The sequence below is a fragment of the Argiope bruennichi genome, chromosome X2, assembly GCF_947563725.1.
Source record: "Argiope bruennichi chromosome X2, qqArgBrue1.1, whole genome shotgun sequence".
NCBI classification, from domain to species: domain Eukaryota; kingdom Metazoa; phylum Arthropoda; class Arachnida; order Araneae; family Araneidae; genus Argiope; species Argiope bruennichi.
The window spans coordinates 120,447,095-120,463,714 of NC_079163.1; the positions used below are offsets into that span (position 1 = coordinate 120,447,095).

The 16,620-nt window shown below is 29.3% G+C and overlaps 1 protein-coding gene across 1 annotated transcript in view; it reads right to left on the reverse strand.

Annotated features, from left to right (window-relative positions):
• LOC129960362 (protein phosphatase 1 regulatory subunit 3C-like) overlaps positions 1–10,937 on the reverse strand; it is a 29,538-nt gene extending 18,601 nt beyond the window's left edge. The window contains exon 1 of the mRNA XM_056073767.1: positions 10,717–10,937. The gene's annotated coding sequence lies outside the window, so the exon portion shown is untranslated. The remainder of the gene's footprint in view (positions 1–10,716) is intronic.
• Positions 10,938–16,620: the final 5,683 nt, after the last annotated feature.

The following is a 16,620-nucleotide window of genomic DNA, read 5'->3' on the forward strand; positions in this document are numbered from 1 at the left end:
TTTAAAAAAATTAAATGCAATATAAAGTAATTCATGTAGATTCCTCTTTGGACAAGTTGAAAAAATTTTGTGTCGAACAGGTGGATGTCCGATTATGTTTGTACAGCCGTTTTCTTAGTTCAACTCAAAGTGAAAATGTAAAGGGAATTTTCGTAGATTTTCTCACGATTACTCATATGTTTAAAAAGATATGTTCATCATTAACATACTAATCGTAACATCCTCTGAATATCTATATATTTTAATATGTATGTTAACAGTTACAATGGTCGAAATTTTGATCAGGAAGTTTATATAAACTTGCTTATTTGCAATTCGAAGAAAATAAATGGCACATTTTTAAACAATTTGTTCAATCATTGATGCTTAAATTGCAATTCGAAACACAAACTTCATGTTGCAATTTTTTTCTTTTTAGTTTTCCAAATAGAAAAAACTTCCAATAACTTCTTTAATTCTAACAGTAAATCATCAATAATTTATTAAAATAAAAAGGTAATAGTAGTAGCTATTATTTGACTAGCATTCAAAATAAAGACCTGGAAACATCGACGCATGAGGGATGGGTCAAAATCTTTCCTGATACGATAGCAAAAATGAGTTGAATCCTTGCCATAAAAATTGGAAGCAGTCCTAAAAACGCAAAATATGCCGCAAAAAGTTAGTTTCTTAAATTAATTTCTGTCGTTTCAGTCGTTTCAGATGGATAATTTTCCCTATGCTTTTTAATTAATATTTTTTCCGTCATTCTTTCGTGTTTTTAAAATTTAAAAAATGATTGATACATGATTTTCTACAATGTGCGTTTTAATTTAAAGCTGCCAAGTTAAATATAGAATAAATTTGAAGTAAGAGCTTGCCAGTTGGAAAACTTGCGATAAATTTAAGAACATTAAAATATCACTTCAAGTACACGGAATCCTGTTATTTTATTTAATAGGCTAAATAGCATTTTATTTAATAAGAAGTTCCGATTCCTTTATTGAGTAAAATTTGTTACACAAATTAAAATAAATTTATTTTTAAATGATAAGTAAGAAAAAGTTAGATTTAAACGATAAAAAATGATAAAAATTGAGTGTGTTAAAAAAAAAAAAACTCCAAATGTTTCACTAAAAATGTAAGTATAACAATCGTTTTTCATACGGTGTTGTATGAATTACTGCATTACGGATAATTCGTTGCGTTAATATAGTTTTTTTGCGTATATTTTTATTTAATATTGTATATTGTTTTTTTCTCACTTGAGTTTTGTTGTCAAGTTTTTTCTTCATTTAAATAATTATACTTATTTAATTTATAGTTGTTAATTTACAGTTGTTAAATAATGGATGAATTTATTTTTTTTATCACATAATATTTATAATATGATCACGACACTCATACAAAAAAAAATAATAACCAAAGAATTTATTTTTAGGCATTTTTAAATCTATAACATTTATATATGCTGTAGAATTGTTGAAAATCCCTTATCGCGGAATGAAAACTATCCATTCACAATTAGCAGGTTCGTGGACATCTAACTCAATATTTGAGCACTTTTATTCAGCAAATAAAGTGGAATATACCGCTTTGTTTACGAATGAGTTGAGGTAAAAGTAACATTCATATACTCTTCAAGACACTCAAAATAAATATTTTATGCCATTTTCAAGTCATACAACTGATGTAGCAATTGTGAAAAGAAAAGGGAAAGAAAAAAACTATAGTTATGTCTATACTTCAAGTAGTTGAAATCTTCGCTGGAAATAATACGAAAAAAACCCCACTGTTCTTCTGACATCAACTAATGCTTGTTGCGCAACTCTTAGTACTGATAATATCACACCACCCAAACTCTCATATCAATTTTTAATCCAATGCAATTTAAATGATAATTCGTGTTCTGTGCATGATTGGAGTTGGTAAAAAAAATTGTTTAGTATAACATATTCCTTGTTGATTGCTATGGAAAGATTTAATTCCAAATCAGAAAATAGAATATTTGCGATATTTAAAACATCCTACTAAATCATTTCCAATGAATTTTGTTTGTTATTTTCAGATATATTTTAATGTTTTGGTGCATTTTAAATAATAGACAAAAATGCTGCTAAGAATAAATGATGGAAAAAGAATAAAGCGCAAAGATTAAAATTTACACAAACATCAATTTTATTAATCAAAACTTAAAACGATTAAAATCAAAAGAGTTAAAGCGATTTTCAATAACAGAAAAATCGATGCAGGGAATTGAGACTTTTTTTTTAAGATTGAGAAAAAACTATGCAGTCCATTTAAAACTGAAAATCTGCAAGATGAACAATGACAAGATTTTGAATTTTTAATAATGTTTCAAATTTCTCGGCGAATAAAATAAACTTGCAACCAGTATTTTTCTTGGAATTATTTTGTTTACTTGATAATAACATTTTTCTACTTTTTCGTTCAATCATCTAAAAAGATTTAAGGAAAACATTCGAAAATTATAATTAAATCAAGTTATTCTTATGTTATCCTTAAAAATACGATTGAGAGGCCTTCTGGATAGAGTTGCTACTAAATAACAAAATATCCTTCAAATCACCTTCATTTATCGAGTAATAACCGGTACAAGGAATTACCAATAACCTTTAGAAGGTAATTATGTTTCGGTTAAAATTCATTGAAAATTCTACTCTAAATCAGACTAAACTTAAACTGAAAGTTCTACTAAGTCTGACTTTAAAGTAATCTACTTTAAAGTCAACCCTCATCATACTCTCGTGGCTTTACAGCATGAAAAAGTGATGATAATTGAGTATAAATTAAGAAGTTCCACGCAAATATTAATGTTTCCGCATATATACAACCACTACTCAGAGTTGAAGTTATTTTGATTTTGGATTCGAGCAAATAACGTTTTGTATCACAGCGTATTTTAACAGATTTCATATGAAGTATTAACCAATGATAAACGAATCTTATTTTATAAGGCGGCAGACGATTGATAAATGTGAAAAAATGAATCACTTTCGATTGAAATATAATCGGCTGGTGCGAAAATTGGCAAAAAAGGATTCCAACGTTTTACTCTTTAGAATTTTTTATGCAACCGTGGATCACATTTTCGATATGTATCATCTTGTATTCTAATTCATAATCAGCAGTTCTATTGCTTATTTTACTGTAGTTGTATTCATGTTTTTTTTCGAAAACACGCCAGTGCTATTTTCAGAAGAACATCTTAATTTCGAATCATGGTCAGATGACAGGGGTGGCATTTAAGTTTACATCCCCTTTCCGAATTTTCACACCACATCAATGAAAGGTTGTTTGTCTAATTTAACATGCTCTAAGGCTCACATACGCGACAAAGTTTTGGTGAATTAAGGTTTCAAACTCGATTCCAACACCGAGGCAGTATCACCTCCAGTGACTACAAATGATCAAGGTATAATATTAAAAGTAAGAAGAACCAAAGTGAAATGTCCTTTTTGCATTATCAAAATAAAGGGTTAGTTTGATTTCAATAATTAGATTTTTATCAATTACATTACGTTTTTACCTACTGGGTTCGAGAATTATAGCCTTACTCTACAACATATAAATAAATCAGAGAACAAGTAATTGATACTTTTCTTTATTATCTCACTGATAGTAACGTATTAAATTTCAAAGCAAAAAAAAAAGGCAAACAAAACGATGTAAACAAGAATAAAAAAAAACCACACAGATATCTGTTGGTCTACAAGTAATCTAATACAATGGAGTAAGAAATTTAGTAAATTATGAAGATATTGACGTTCGTTACCAAAATGTTCGGTTTCAATTTTATTCTCTCCCAAAACAAATATATAAATCTTCTTGGCAGAAGTACTTTTATAGTTATAAGTGGAACCTGATTAGTTTAAACATATTAAATTCGGATTCGTAGGTAACTCAGATTTTTCCCTGGTCTCTTCATAAAAGCAAATTAACAGTAAAAATTTTAAAAAATGCTTTTATTTCTTATTTATTTTTGGTGCTGAAATAAGTAGCAATTAAGTTAATTTCAATTATCATAAGTAGATATTCTGGTCTTTATTTCATTAGAAGACATTGTAGCTATATAATTTATTCAACCAAAAAAGTAATAAAAATCTCAATTTAAAAATCATTGCCTGTGAACTGTACTACCTATTTTGAAGTTTCATTGTATACAAAAGTCATATAGTTTGTTTTTAAATCATTGGTAATTTATTAAACTTCTTAATGCTCACAATTAAGTTTACTCGTGTTCTAACCATAAACTAACTTAAATGGATTCCTTTAATTGTTAATTAATAATTACAATTTAAAAAGAAAATTAATCCTTATTGTTTTTGCTTTATTAAAACTATTTATTTATAATTATTGTATTATTTATTAAATTTACAACCTAAAAATAAATCTTTACAAACACTTTTATTTTGAGAATTCTCGCTTCATCTTGCTGTACTTATTTTTATATGTAATCTTTCTTCATTCGAATTTCCAGGATATATCAATTTTTTTTTCTGATCCTACCAGCTTTGAACCAACTATAACAAAAAGTCAAAATAAAAATCACTATACTTTTACAATTCGTATCATTTAACATTCGGAAAATATCAGTCTGACTTTCATACTTTTACTTTTACTTTTATTTACGGCCTCAGGGCTGTTTGTCTGAAGTTGTTTCTGTTTAAATCTACTCTGCAAACTACATCAATTGCGTTGATTTATCTCGTTTTATATGGTGGATTTAACATTTTTGAAGACCGATCTGAAGAGATTCTACAGATGTCAATAAATTATTCCCTTCAAGTTTTGAACAAATATACTTCTAAATTTCAAACGAGATGCTATACTGAAAATCAATCATAGCAATGAAATTTATTCGGAAAGAAATGGATGAGCTCCAAACAATACCTCTTTGTTCAACTGATAATACAAAGGTTCATTTGATTGATTGGTTGATTGTTAGGTTGACTTCTGCAAGCGAAATATTATAATTTTCAAGCATGTTCAGATGGCAAATGTAGCACTTTATTTTTCAAACTTTCACACCAAACATAAACCCATAATTTTGACTTATATGGATTAAATTCACATATATGGAAGATACACAGTGATAATATGTCTTGAATCCATGATCCAGAAATTTCGAAAGCGATCATGGTTCATAAAATTTTTGGTTTGTTAACAAGTGTTATCGTACTGAAAATACTCCTACAGTATTTGATGATTCGTTTCAACTACTGTCGTTTATAACATTTCAAGTGCCACCCACTTCAATAACGGTCACTATATTCTTTCATTATTTAGGCAATTTAAGATCAACAAAAATCTGGGAAACAATTTAATTTTGCAGAAGTTTTCTTAAAAATCTTATTTTTTATGCATAAAATAGTAGATTTTTCTGTAGAAAAATAATCACATTGCTCTCTTTTTTATTATCTGGAATTAATTTTGTGGTAAAACGCTATTAAATGTCTTTAATCTAAGTGAAAATCCTTAAAATTCGCTATTTTTCATCTTTGGAACTCCTTTTTGTCCACATTCAGTCAAAATATAAGAAGGAAGGGTGGGAGGGAGGTCAACGAATTAATAGGGACAGAGTATTTGCATTATTTATTTTCTTTAAAGAAATGTATGCATATATGTTGATTCAGTTTTGTCTACTTATTCAAAAATTTCTTTTTTAAGCAAAACGAAAACTATTTTAGGACAGACCCAATAATTTTACGATATGGAAACATGAAACTACATTTTAGTCTGATATCCCACACCCGATTCTCCAAACTTCCACAACACACCAACAGGAGAACATTTGACCTCGACAAATTTAACCCTTTGACTAAGGAATTTTAGATTTAAAATGTGAATTGGAAATATTTTACGGATTTAAAATACGAGTAAAACTTACATGCCCCGTTAGTAGTCAAAAGGTTAATTCACTAATTACATTCCAGCAATTCATGTAATTGGAAAGTACGCCATCTTTTGCTGTACCCCGAGATTCAGGGGGAAGACTAATGTGTTTACTATTAATATTAAAGATTTGAATAGCATTGTACTACTTTTACGTTGCATATAAATAACAATCTATTGCAACTCCAAAGTATTTGGATCCATTTTTATACTTTTCATGTAAATAGTGATTAAAAAATTAACACGACAGATTTTTCTCCGAAATCTTGCATCGAATCCATGATTCTCGGATCTTCATATAATAACTATTCCACTAGAACAATGCTACTTGGAGAATAATACAAATGAAATTATTTACTGTGTCCTTGAAGTGTGAATGATGAAACTTGCAATGAAGTTAAGGAAGCAAAGCATAATTAAGCTCTTCCGCCAAACAACATCGTTCAGTCCTCCCAAACTGCTAAAAAAATTCCCAAAACATCTAAAAATTATAATTTGAGAAGTTTAATTTAATATCATATATATTCTGAAATTGAAGTTGAAGAATATAAAATTAAATATTTTATATGTCCATGTTATTTTTAAATTAAAAGGTCATATTTCCCTGATAAGAAAAAGTAAGGATGATTGCGAAATCCAAAGATCAACAGAGGGCATCATTAAATGAGATTAAAAGCGATATATCGGGCATGTGATGTGAAGCTGAAAAGACAAAAAAAAAAAAAAAATGTCAATGGACTATTGTTGAATAAGCTTCATAAAAAACTGAAAAACTGTCGGTTGAAAAATGTACTCTGCTAATTCCGTTATAGAATGTATTAAGTATTAACATAGGCTTGTTTAAATTATGTGTTCAGTATTTTCCGAAGTAAAATTATTCCCTCTTCATAAGCAAATTATAATAATTTCGGAGTTTTTTTAGAGCAAAAAATATTAAAAGTATACAATCAAATTTTATTATGGTAACTGTATAATATTGATGAGTTGAAGATGGCAATACTGAAAATGGGACCGATGTGGATTTTTTTAAAAGAAAAATCAATTTTTAAGCAACCCATTGGCTACTGTTGATAGGTTCTGAATGTTTGTCAAATAGCTATGAAAACAGAGGATTCGAACATTTTTTTTACTAGACTTCCACACCACTCCAGCCTTTAGGATATGTGACTTAAACCATTTAAACCGATAGTTTCCTATTCCAAAAGAATTTTTGATGGAATCGGAGCTTCAACCTACGAAGCATTGATTTTAACAAGTCTCCCATAAAGACACCGTGGTTTTATGCTGGAACTAAAAGCAATTTCGTATATTTTTCAGAACAGTGATCAAATTCGTCAAGTTTAGTTCAAAGTTATTAACCCCCGCTTGAACATTACAAGAATATCTTGATTCCAAACGCATAATTTTTAATCTTGACTGGATAACGAGAAAGACATGTGAGCGAACACCTCAATCTTCGTGTTTCCACGCCACACTGGCGTAGGGTCGTTTACCCTCCCGACTATTGATTTGGCATGTGCCAGAGTTTTGACAAGATCTTGTTTGGGGTCCGCGATCCTCCATTCCCAAATCCGAGAGCTTGCTACATAAAACCAGTCAGAAAGAAGAAATTTATGTGCACTTCTAGACGATATTTTGCTATATTAATTCCCCGATTTGAAGCAAGAAAATGCCTATTTTTGGAACGGAATTTCGGCAAGTGACTGCTATAAATCGATGACAAGAACGCACCTGAACTAGTAGGTCCTTCTCCAAGGTAACGCACCACACTAGCAAGAGAATTTTGGATTTACATTTAACCCACGGCATCAGATTTAACGTGAACCAAACCCACATACATAAGGAAACTTTTGTGGAATCGGGTTTTGAATTTGGAATCCGAAGGCGCCGAAGTCAATACTTTACTTCTAGGCCATTGAGGCTCTTACTTGATAGAGCAAGTTAGTTCCAATCTTAGTATATATGCGACCGAAGTGAGTGATGTTTGATAGAGCCAATGAGCAATGTATTCTATAGAATAGTAGAACTATAATTCCAGTGTGACAATGTATGAAATGCCTGTTGCATTCACTCAAAGCTTTCTGTAAATGGACAAAAAAATTTTAATTTGTATAAATTAGTATATTACTGAGCTTAGTATTATAATTAAAATGTTTCACACTAACAGAATCTCCAGGTACATTTCCACTGTCCCTCTGCGAATAACTTGGGAAATTCCCTCTTACCTGTTTAACATCTTTCCCATTGATGGGGTGTGGAATTTAGAAGATCGAGTTGACTACTTTTGGTTTTGTCGTTTGACCGTCGTTACGCATCCATCGTGGCCAAATTTCCTTAAAATATTGTCAAATATCGGGTGCCTAGATCGTTTGCCGCTTAAATCAGCACTTCGAACTTTTTAGGATTTGATTTTCTCGTCATAATTTTAATAATTTTTTCCCTTTATAGTATGTTGATAAAACGTGTTTCTAAAACCATTTTATTTCATGAATTTCCCCCTTCAAATTCATAATCACAAGTCCCCTCTCATAAGTAATTCAAATTTAATTAAAAGCAACCTTTTAATGGATATTTCAGTTTTGAAAACATTAAAATATTATCACTGATATCATAAATATCTTAATATTTTAGTATTTTCTAATCTAGTTCATCATATATAAAATTTAACTCTACTATTTCAAGAATTAAATGAAAAATCAATTTAAAAAATCCTTTCTTTACAAATACGAAGAATATAAAGTTTGAAAGAAACTTGTGAAAATACTGAAAAAAATTTTTTTCTTACATTATGCTTAAATACATTTCATTATTACACCAGAATGATTTAAAAATTAAATCCAAACATTTTATTACCGCACTACTCCAAACTTCGTGTATGTGGATTCGTATTTAACTGTGGATTAATAATGTACTGGAGATGATCAAAAGTCTATAATAATTGTTTTAAAAAAATTTAATGTGCAATGACAAGAGAAATATTTTAGTAGCAAAGATAAAGATTAGTAGGATGTTTTTCGATTTCTTAAATCTTACTAGAGTCCAAGGTATATATATTTTGAATCTGACAAATTTAAATTCTAAAAAATTAGCGAACTATAACAAATTATTTCTATAATCTATTTGATGATCAATAAATTTATCAATCATTTTTATTAGATTATCTGAAGGAAGGAACACATATCCTATAAAATTGGCTTTTGACTACTGAATAATTTTCGAATTTGTACATTGCCGTAGGCACACGATTATTTTGGAAATTTTTTTTTAAAAATGTAACAGTCTTGAAGAGATAATCGTTAGTTTGATTGATGTTATAAAAATAAAAATATCATTCCAATACACTTAAGCGAAATCATTTTTCTAATATTAAAAAAAGACGTTTAAAGATTCCATAAATCAATTCAGCTAAATTTCAGGATCTGCTTTCATTTTTAGTAATTCATACAACATTTCCGAATCCACAAATTCACATCTAAATTCTTTCAATGACGAAATTTTCATGATTGTCACTTAATGATTCTTTTCTTGTATTAATGTATTAACTTTAATTTCAAAATTTTTTAAATAATTATTTAGATGCAACATTTACAAATAAGACCAAATATTTTTGAAATGAAGCTATCTGTCAGTTATAAGCCAAGCTATAATAGTAAAATTAGACACACTAACAACTTTAAATTTCGCGATGCAGAAGAATATAACTTCCAATCCACACAAGTCATAGTATAAATATATGGAGAGTTAACACACAAACATTAAAAATTTAAAAACTATTCAATAATTTGAACAAAAAAATTTTAAAAAGTGAGCAACAACATTCTGAGCATTCAATGACAATTCATTTTATGCCGGCATGTTTCCCCGCTGGCACAAAGCTTAGTAAATCTTTATACTACAGGTAACCGTTTCCCATACCAACAACTGTTATAGAATTACTCATAATAGTTAGGAAATAAATTTTCAACTCGTATCTTCCGAATTCCGAAACATCCTTTTTTTGTAGTAACATCTTTCCATCTGTCAAAAACAGAGTAACGAGAAATTGCGCAATCAATAATGGTGTTGACAATATTTGTTAATATGAAAAGAATATATGTTGATAAATAAATTTCTATCTCCGCAGACACTATATGTAATATCAATAAGTTTTAAAGCATTTTTAAAAGAGAATTTATTGTAGTGTCGTTTACAATGAAGAAAAATTACAAAACAAAAAGTGCGGGATTTTCTGTATCATTTAGTGCAATCACTGTGACTTACTTGTCTTATTACTTAATTTCAAATGCATAAACTATTATTTGTATCTAAACTTCCCACAATATTAGGTTCATATTATTTTACTAAGGATGTAGTATGCATCACTTTTGAAGAATTTGCCGTTAATTTATTAATTTGCCAAAATCGGCAGAATATATTTATACTACAATATACAACATATATATATATATATATATATTGTTTTACAATAAAATTATCTAAAGTTTTGAAAATCATCGCATAAAGTAAATAACTGTTATGCAACATTAAAGTCGGTTGTCTCAATCAAATTAATTATTCAATCAAATTACCATATTTACATAAAATCATTCACAATTATGAAACTATATTACAGTATCTCCGACACCGGTATTGTAAATATCGACAATCACAATAATTGAAAATTCTAAATTCATTATCATATTTTAATTTCTCGCTATTATTTAGAAATTTTAATAAACATATGAATTCATGTGCTAAATTAAATAAACTTTTCAGATTAACCATTAAAAAAATAAAAATACTTAAAACATCATTAAGTGTTGAAATGAAAAATTCACATACCTCGAGTTTTTCAATGTTATGAACGAATCTTCCCAAGTCTTCAGAATCGGTTGTAATTCAACACATTGAAGCATATTTTTACGGTTGAAAACGAAAGCAAGGCGACACAAGCTACTCCTCTTTGGCGAAGAGCCAGGTCGTCGACACGTGTTTATCACTGAAAATGAACTAGGCACTGATGTTGGCGAGGAATTTTATTTCCTTTGAGATGGGTAGAGAGATGGGACATCCAAGATAAAACGGCGCAAAAAAAGGACTCGCCAAATGAGAAATCATCTCGCGAGCATTATCTTGATAAAACCACCTAACGGATCATCATGAGACAGTGGTTGCTGTTTGCGGCCTCGCAATTTTTGATTAGGCAAAGCTAATAAGAAAAATAACAAACACTCCTCTTGTTTATTAGGCTGTTGAATTATCGTCTTATCGACAGGAAATTTTTATGATCTTATTCTTATGAGAGGAAGGGAAAAAAAGTTACATAAAAATCTTGCATCAGAAACTGTAAGAATTAGTTTTCCTCGCGATCGGATTTGTTTATAATATTCCCATGAATGAGTATTTCATTTTTTTTTTTTAGTAAATGCTATTGTGGAGACGTATAAGGAAGATAAAATCTAATATTATTAGCAAACTTTAAGATACAGTTAATAACCATAGGGAGTGAGCACCCGGAACTTTCTCGCATATTCTCTAATATTCCCCCTCCCCTCCCCTCCCCTCCGCATGAAATTGTGGATTGTTAGCAAAACCCTGAAAGCCACCAGTGCTCAGATTCTTATTTTCACATTTCAGAGTTGTGTATTTTGTAAATGTAGTGAAGAAAACCGGCAGCCTGTATTAACTGTATCTCACTGGCGAGGAACCGTTACGGAAGATCGGTCTTTGGCTTAAATCTTACCATTTTCGGCGATTAATCGCTGACATGCAATTAATACATAACTACCAGAAAATCGAATATGTATTTAGACGCTTGCCTTTTCCTATTAATTGAAATCAAAATTTGAGATAGAACTACAATTATAGTCGCTAGATTACATCTCAAATTTCATTTATTTAAATCATTGCATTTTTTTGAGTTATCGCTGTTGATTTCATGAGAAAGCACAGACTGACAGACTATCAACTCTTTGACAGATTTTGGTTCCAGATTTGATAAGTATCTGCTTTATAGATGATTTAACTGCATACCAAATTTGTCTTTCTCACTCTTTACAATTAATAGTTGTCATATTCCCTTGCATTCGTACAACCGGATTTGTATACTTCCTCTGAATGGATTTCCTTCAAATTTGATAGAAATCTGAAAAATAGTTGTAAAGATCATATACCAAATTTCATCCATCTAGCTCAAAGCAATTTTAAGTCACATGTCCAAAAATAGAGAGAAGACATAATTCCAAAAATATGTTTTTCTTATTCAGGGTGGTTTGAAGCCTGGAGATTCATCAAAACCTCGAGTTTTATATTTTAATGATTACAATACTTTCTTTTTGTATACGAGAAAGAAAGAAAGACGGAATGTTCACTTTTGCGTATACTTGCACATTAGTGAATCTTTTCAGTTATCCTTCTTAATGTAATGAACGAAGTCAACTATATGTTTTCTTATCGCTTTGTTTGCTTGGCTCCAAATTGGTTTTTTATTTAGTTATGTTTTGGTTTCAAACGAGGGTTATTTTGGGACAGCTTTTGAAAATTTGAAATATTTCAGATGATGTAGACGCTTGAAGTTTGACCATTTAGAATGCACCAGCCACATTTGTGGCGATTCTGCGGTAAAATTGGGTTTCGAACCAACCAACCTGTGGATTTCAAAGCCGAGATATTACCACCAATCATCGCGTCTACCTTTCAAGCTTGGTGCAAATATACAATTTTAGAATCAAGCCGACATGCCATATTTCATTTATGTGGTTTGTTGCGCTTGTGAGTAATCTTCTTCATTTACGCCCAAATTTACAGTCCGATATGCAACCAATTCGATGATGGATCTGGTCAAAAAATCGAAATGGATTTACAATTCTAGTCGTAAATCAATGTATTAAGATTCATCTATCTAACTTGCTGCATTTCAGAGTTATTGTGTTAACATGTGCTCTGACAGATAGACTTCTTGCAGTCAGATGGCATGTAAAATTTAACAGAAATCTACAACTTTCGTGTTACGGCCATATATCAGATTTATTTCGTTATAGAAAGATGTTTGGTAAATAAATATATTTTAAAACTTTAGGAGAATGCTAAAATGAAAAAAAATTTATTTATTTATGCATGTGTAAAGATTAAAAAAAAAACTTTGCCTTATGTCATCTACTTAATCTTTAATGTCATACAATGAGAAAAAGGGTAAGATTAATATTTTTATTAAATGTTTAATTCACTTAGAGAACATTTTTAGGTTGCCGTCTTCTTCCTCTAATCGTGGTTCAGAATTACGCGATTCGTCCCAAATAAATTTGTTGTTTAATTAATAAGTGGTATACATTCATTACTGGCAAGTGACAATTTTGATGAAGTTGGAAATTTAATTTGAGTAAGAGATATAAAATTAAAGAGTTTTTAAACATTGTTCAGATGATGAGGACAGCAGCTTAGCCAGCATTCCACTCTTTAAGCTTCCACACCTCTCTAATAATGCATCAGTTCTACATACACAAGAGATCGCCAAAGGAATCTAGCTCTCAATCCTGTGATTCTCTAGCCAATACTTATCATCAAGACATTGTGACCCAAAATTTTTGTGGGAAAATAATTACTATAAAACATTATTGTAATGCATCGGGCATTTAAGCAGCATGCACTATTCGAATAGACGCGAGGTCCTCTAACAATTAATCTTACTAAACTTTTCTTAAGATATCGTTTACATAATTGAAATATCTATTAACTTCAAAATTTCCAAACCCAGTTTCCCTTTCTTTGGCGCAAAATTTCAATATGAATTAAAATTTATCTGTGGTGGATATTTTTTCTAGATAGTTGTAGGGGCCGCAGGCATGCTGATAAAAATGCTATGATGAATTATAAAACAATAATTCTTACATTGAATTATTAATTTTTACATTGAATTCTTAATTCTTACATTGAATTATTAATTTTTACATTGAATTCTTAATTCTTACATTGAATTATTAATTTTTACATTGAATTATTAATTCTTACATTGAATTATTGATATAATTTTTAAGTATAGTTAATTTTTTACAATATTCTGGAACATTAATTATTCCTTTATTATTAATTTTGCTATATTCCTCTTGACAAGTCCAATAAAATAATAATTTTTTAATGGTAAATTTGTTTAAAGTTTATTATTTCCTCAAAATCTTTCGCAGTAATTAAATGCTCTTATTTTAAAGCAAGGAAATAATTAACTTATAATTAATGGTTAATTTTTCAAGAACTTAATTACTTGAATTGTTTTTCCATGAGAGTAAAAATGAATAAATAAAAATATTTATAAATTCACAAATTTACTGTAATAAAAAACATAATCTAAAACTCCTAAGTGTATTGATAAAGTTAAAAATTTATTGAAATCGGAAACTAAATTGACCATTATTAAAAGAGGAATTTCATAACGTACACTGCCTGGGGCAGCAAAACTTCTGAATCAGCCACTAAAATTTATGCGTGAATGTCAAATTTCTTCATTCTAGGTCATTCAGTTAAGAAATCATGAACAAATAAAATTTTGTTTCCGATGTTAAATTCAAGGTACGGACTTATTACCTTGAGAAATAGCACATTCAATGACCTAGATCATTGTTGTTGTTATATGAAGTAGTCTACATATAAACCTTAATTAATCTTGATATGGTAATTATTTTTAGTATTTGATTAATTAATCAATATTAATGCTGCATTTTATTTTAATAAAACAATGATAAGTTTTAATAGAAATAAATAAAGCAGGTTTACGAAATTTCAACTCATTCCCATGAGAAACATTTCATAATATTCATTTTTATGGGGGTTTTTTATAATACGATCTATAATTATGAACTTAGAGAATGTTTCTATGCTTGCAAAGGAATAACTTTTCTGATTTGAAATTCAAAATGCCTCATGAGAAATTATTTAATGTAATAAATATTTCAATCTATTACATTGTTAGATAAGAAAGTAAAAAATGTACTGTAAAATATTTTCTGGAATTTACGATTTATACAGTATCGCTCTTTATGTATTTTTAAATTGTATAAATGCTTCTAAACATGGATCTGTTAATACCTTAATATGGTACAACGCAGTAAAAAATTATCTTCAAAATATCAGTCACTTGAGGAAAAAAACATCACAAATAAATGAGAAAATTATACAAAATGCTATATTTTGGATTTATATAATAAAGAGATTATTAGTTGTATACTACTGAGCGTTTAAGAAAAGCTCGAAAAATACATTTTTAGCTTAATTATGTTTGTTTGTCTTTTGGGAACAACAAGAAGGACATTTTGGGTGACTTCATAATTTTGATTCTTGGTCACATGACTAAACCGAGACCTGAATCTTCGTCTCCTTTCGAAATTTCCACGCCACACTGGCAGAAAACTGGTGGACTAACAGATTTAATGAATATAAATTTGTTTAAACAGGTGTCATTTGATGGAATTGGGTCTCGAACCTGGAAATATTCGTCCCCACATCTGAGACCACCAAAGTGCAAAATGCAGTACACCTGACAGCCAGACGTAATTGTTACTAAATCATATTTTTGAAGTACTCCAATCATAATTTCTCTCTTTCCATTGGGCAATATCTTTAAAAAAACGCTTTTTCCAAAGGTTTTTAAACATTGATTTTGCATTTGTATTCGAAAATGTTTGCGTATTTCAAAACCTCCGTAAAAGATCCTCATAATTTAAGATTCAAAATTTCTAGCGTGACTCCATTTTTCACTTCAAACCTTCTATGCAAAAAGACTTCTTCGCCAGCTAAGATGTGGTTTCGTGTTGAAATGGTTTCACTATTTTTTTATATAGTCTTCAAGGAAATAACTAATACCCATATGGGGGAAAAAACCAGACTGAAGTCTAATGCAATGGCTCTAGTGTAATCTATTTTAAAAGTCAGCCAGTGAAACTCCAGAAACAAAAATAAATATAAATAGCTTAGGAGCTCTTGCAGACAAGAATGATAAACTCATTATCCTTTGCATTTAAGGTTTTGTATTACATGCCCAACGCAAAAGAGAAATGAAAAAAGTCCATATGCAGCAAAAGAATGATTTAGTCAATTTTGATATGTAGGATTTTTCTGTTTCAGTATTAGATATGATTTTCTTTTGAATATTGTAAAAAACTTAATCAATTTATTTGAAAATTTCTACTCGAACTATTTTGGTAAATATCAAATATTACTTGTTGGCCCCCTAAAATGTTTTGGATTTTCAGAGATATAAATTAAGCATCGCCAAATAAGTTACAGCAAAACATGTAGTTGTAAAGATTTTCTTTAAAAATATTAACTGGTTTTGATTAATTTTGATTTATATCTTTCAATAAAATTACCGATTTTATTATAAAGAAAAGTACATATTTGAAAACTAAATGTGATAAACTAAGTAAGTGCCAAAAAATTTTGAACGTCATTTTTTGATTTAAAATGTAAAATAAACAGTGGTTTATAATGCGATAAACAAAAAACTGTCTAGTCGTCTTTCTGAAGTAGTGCTGGAAGTGTGCACTTTCGTGAACTTTCTGAAGCAAGCGTGAACAATGTTTTGCAGTATGCCAATATTTCGTCATTTACAATGTTTCACTCTTAGCCTTTAATTCACGCATGGTATTTTTATAACCAAACTTTTTGCGTTGTAGACAATAGTTAGATTACTAAAACAATGATTTTATCAATGATTCAATCAATAAACTTTGAATAACATAATATCAAAAAACAAAT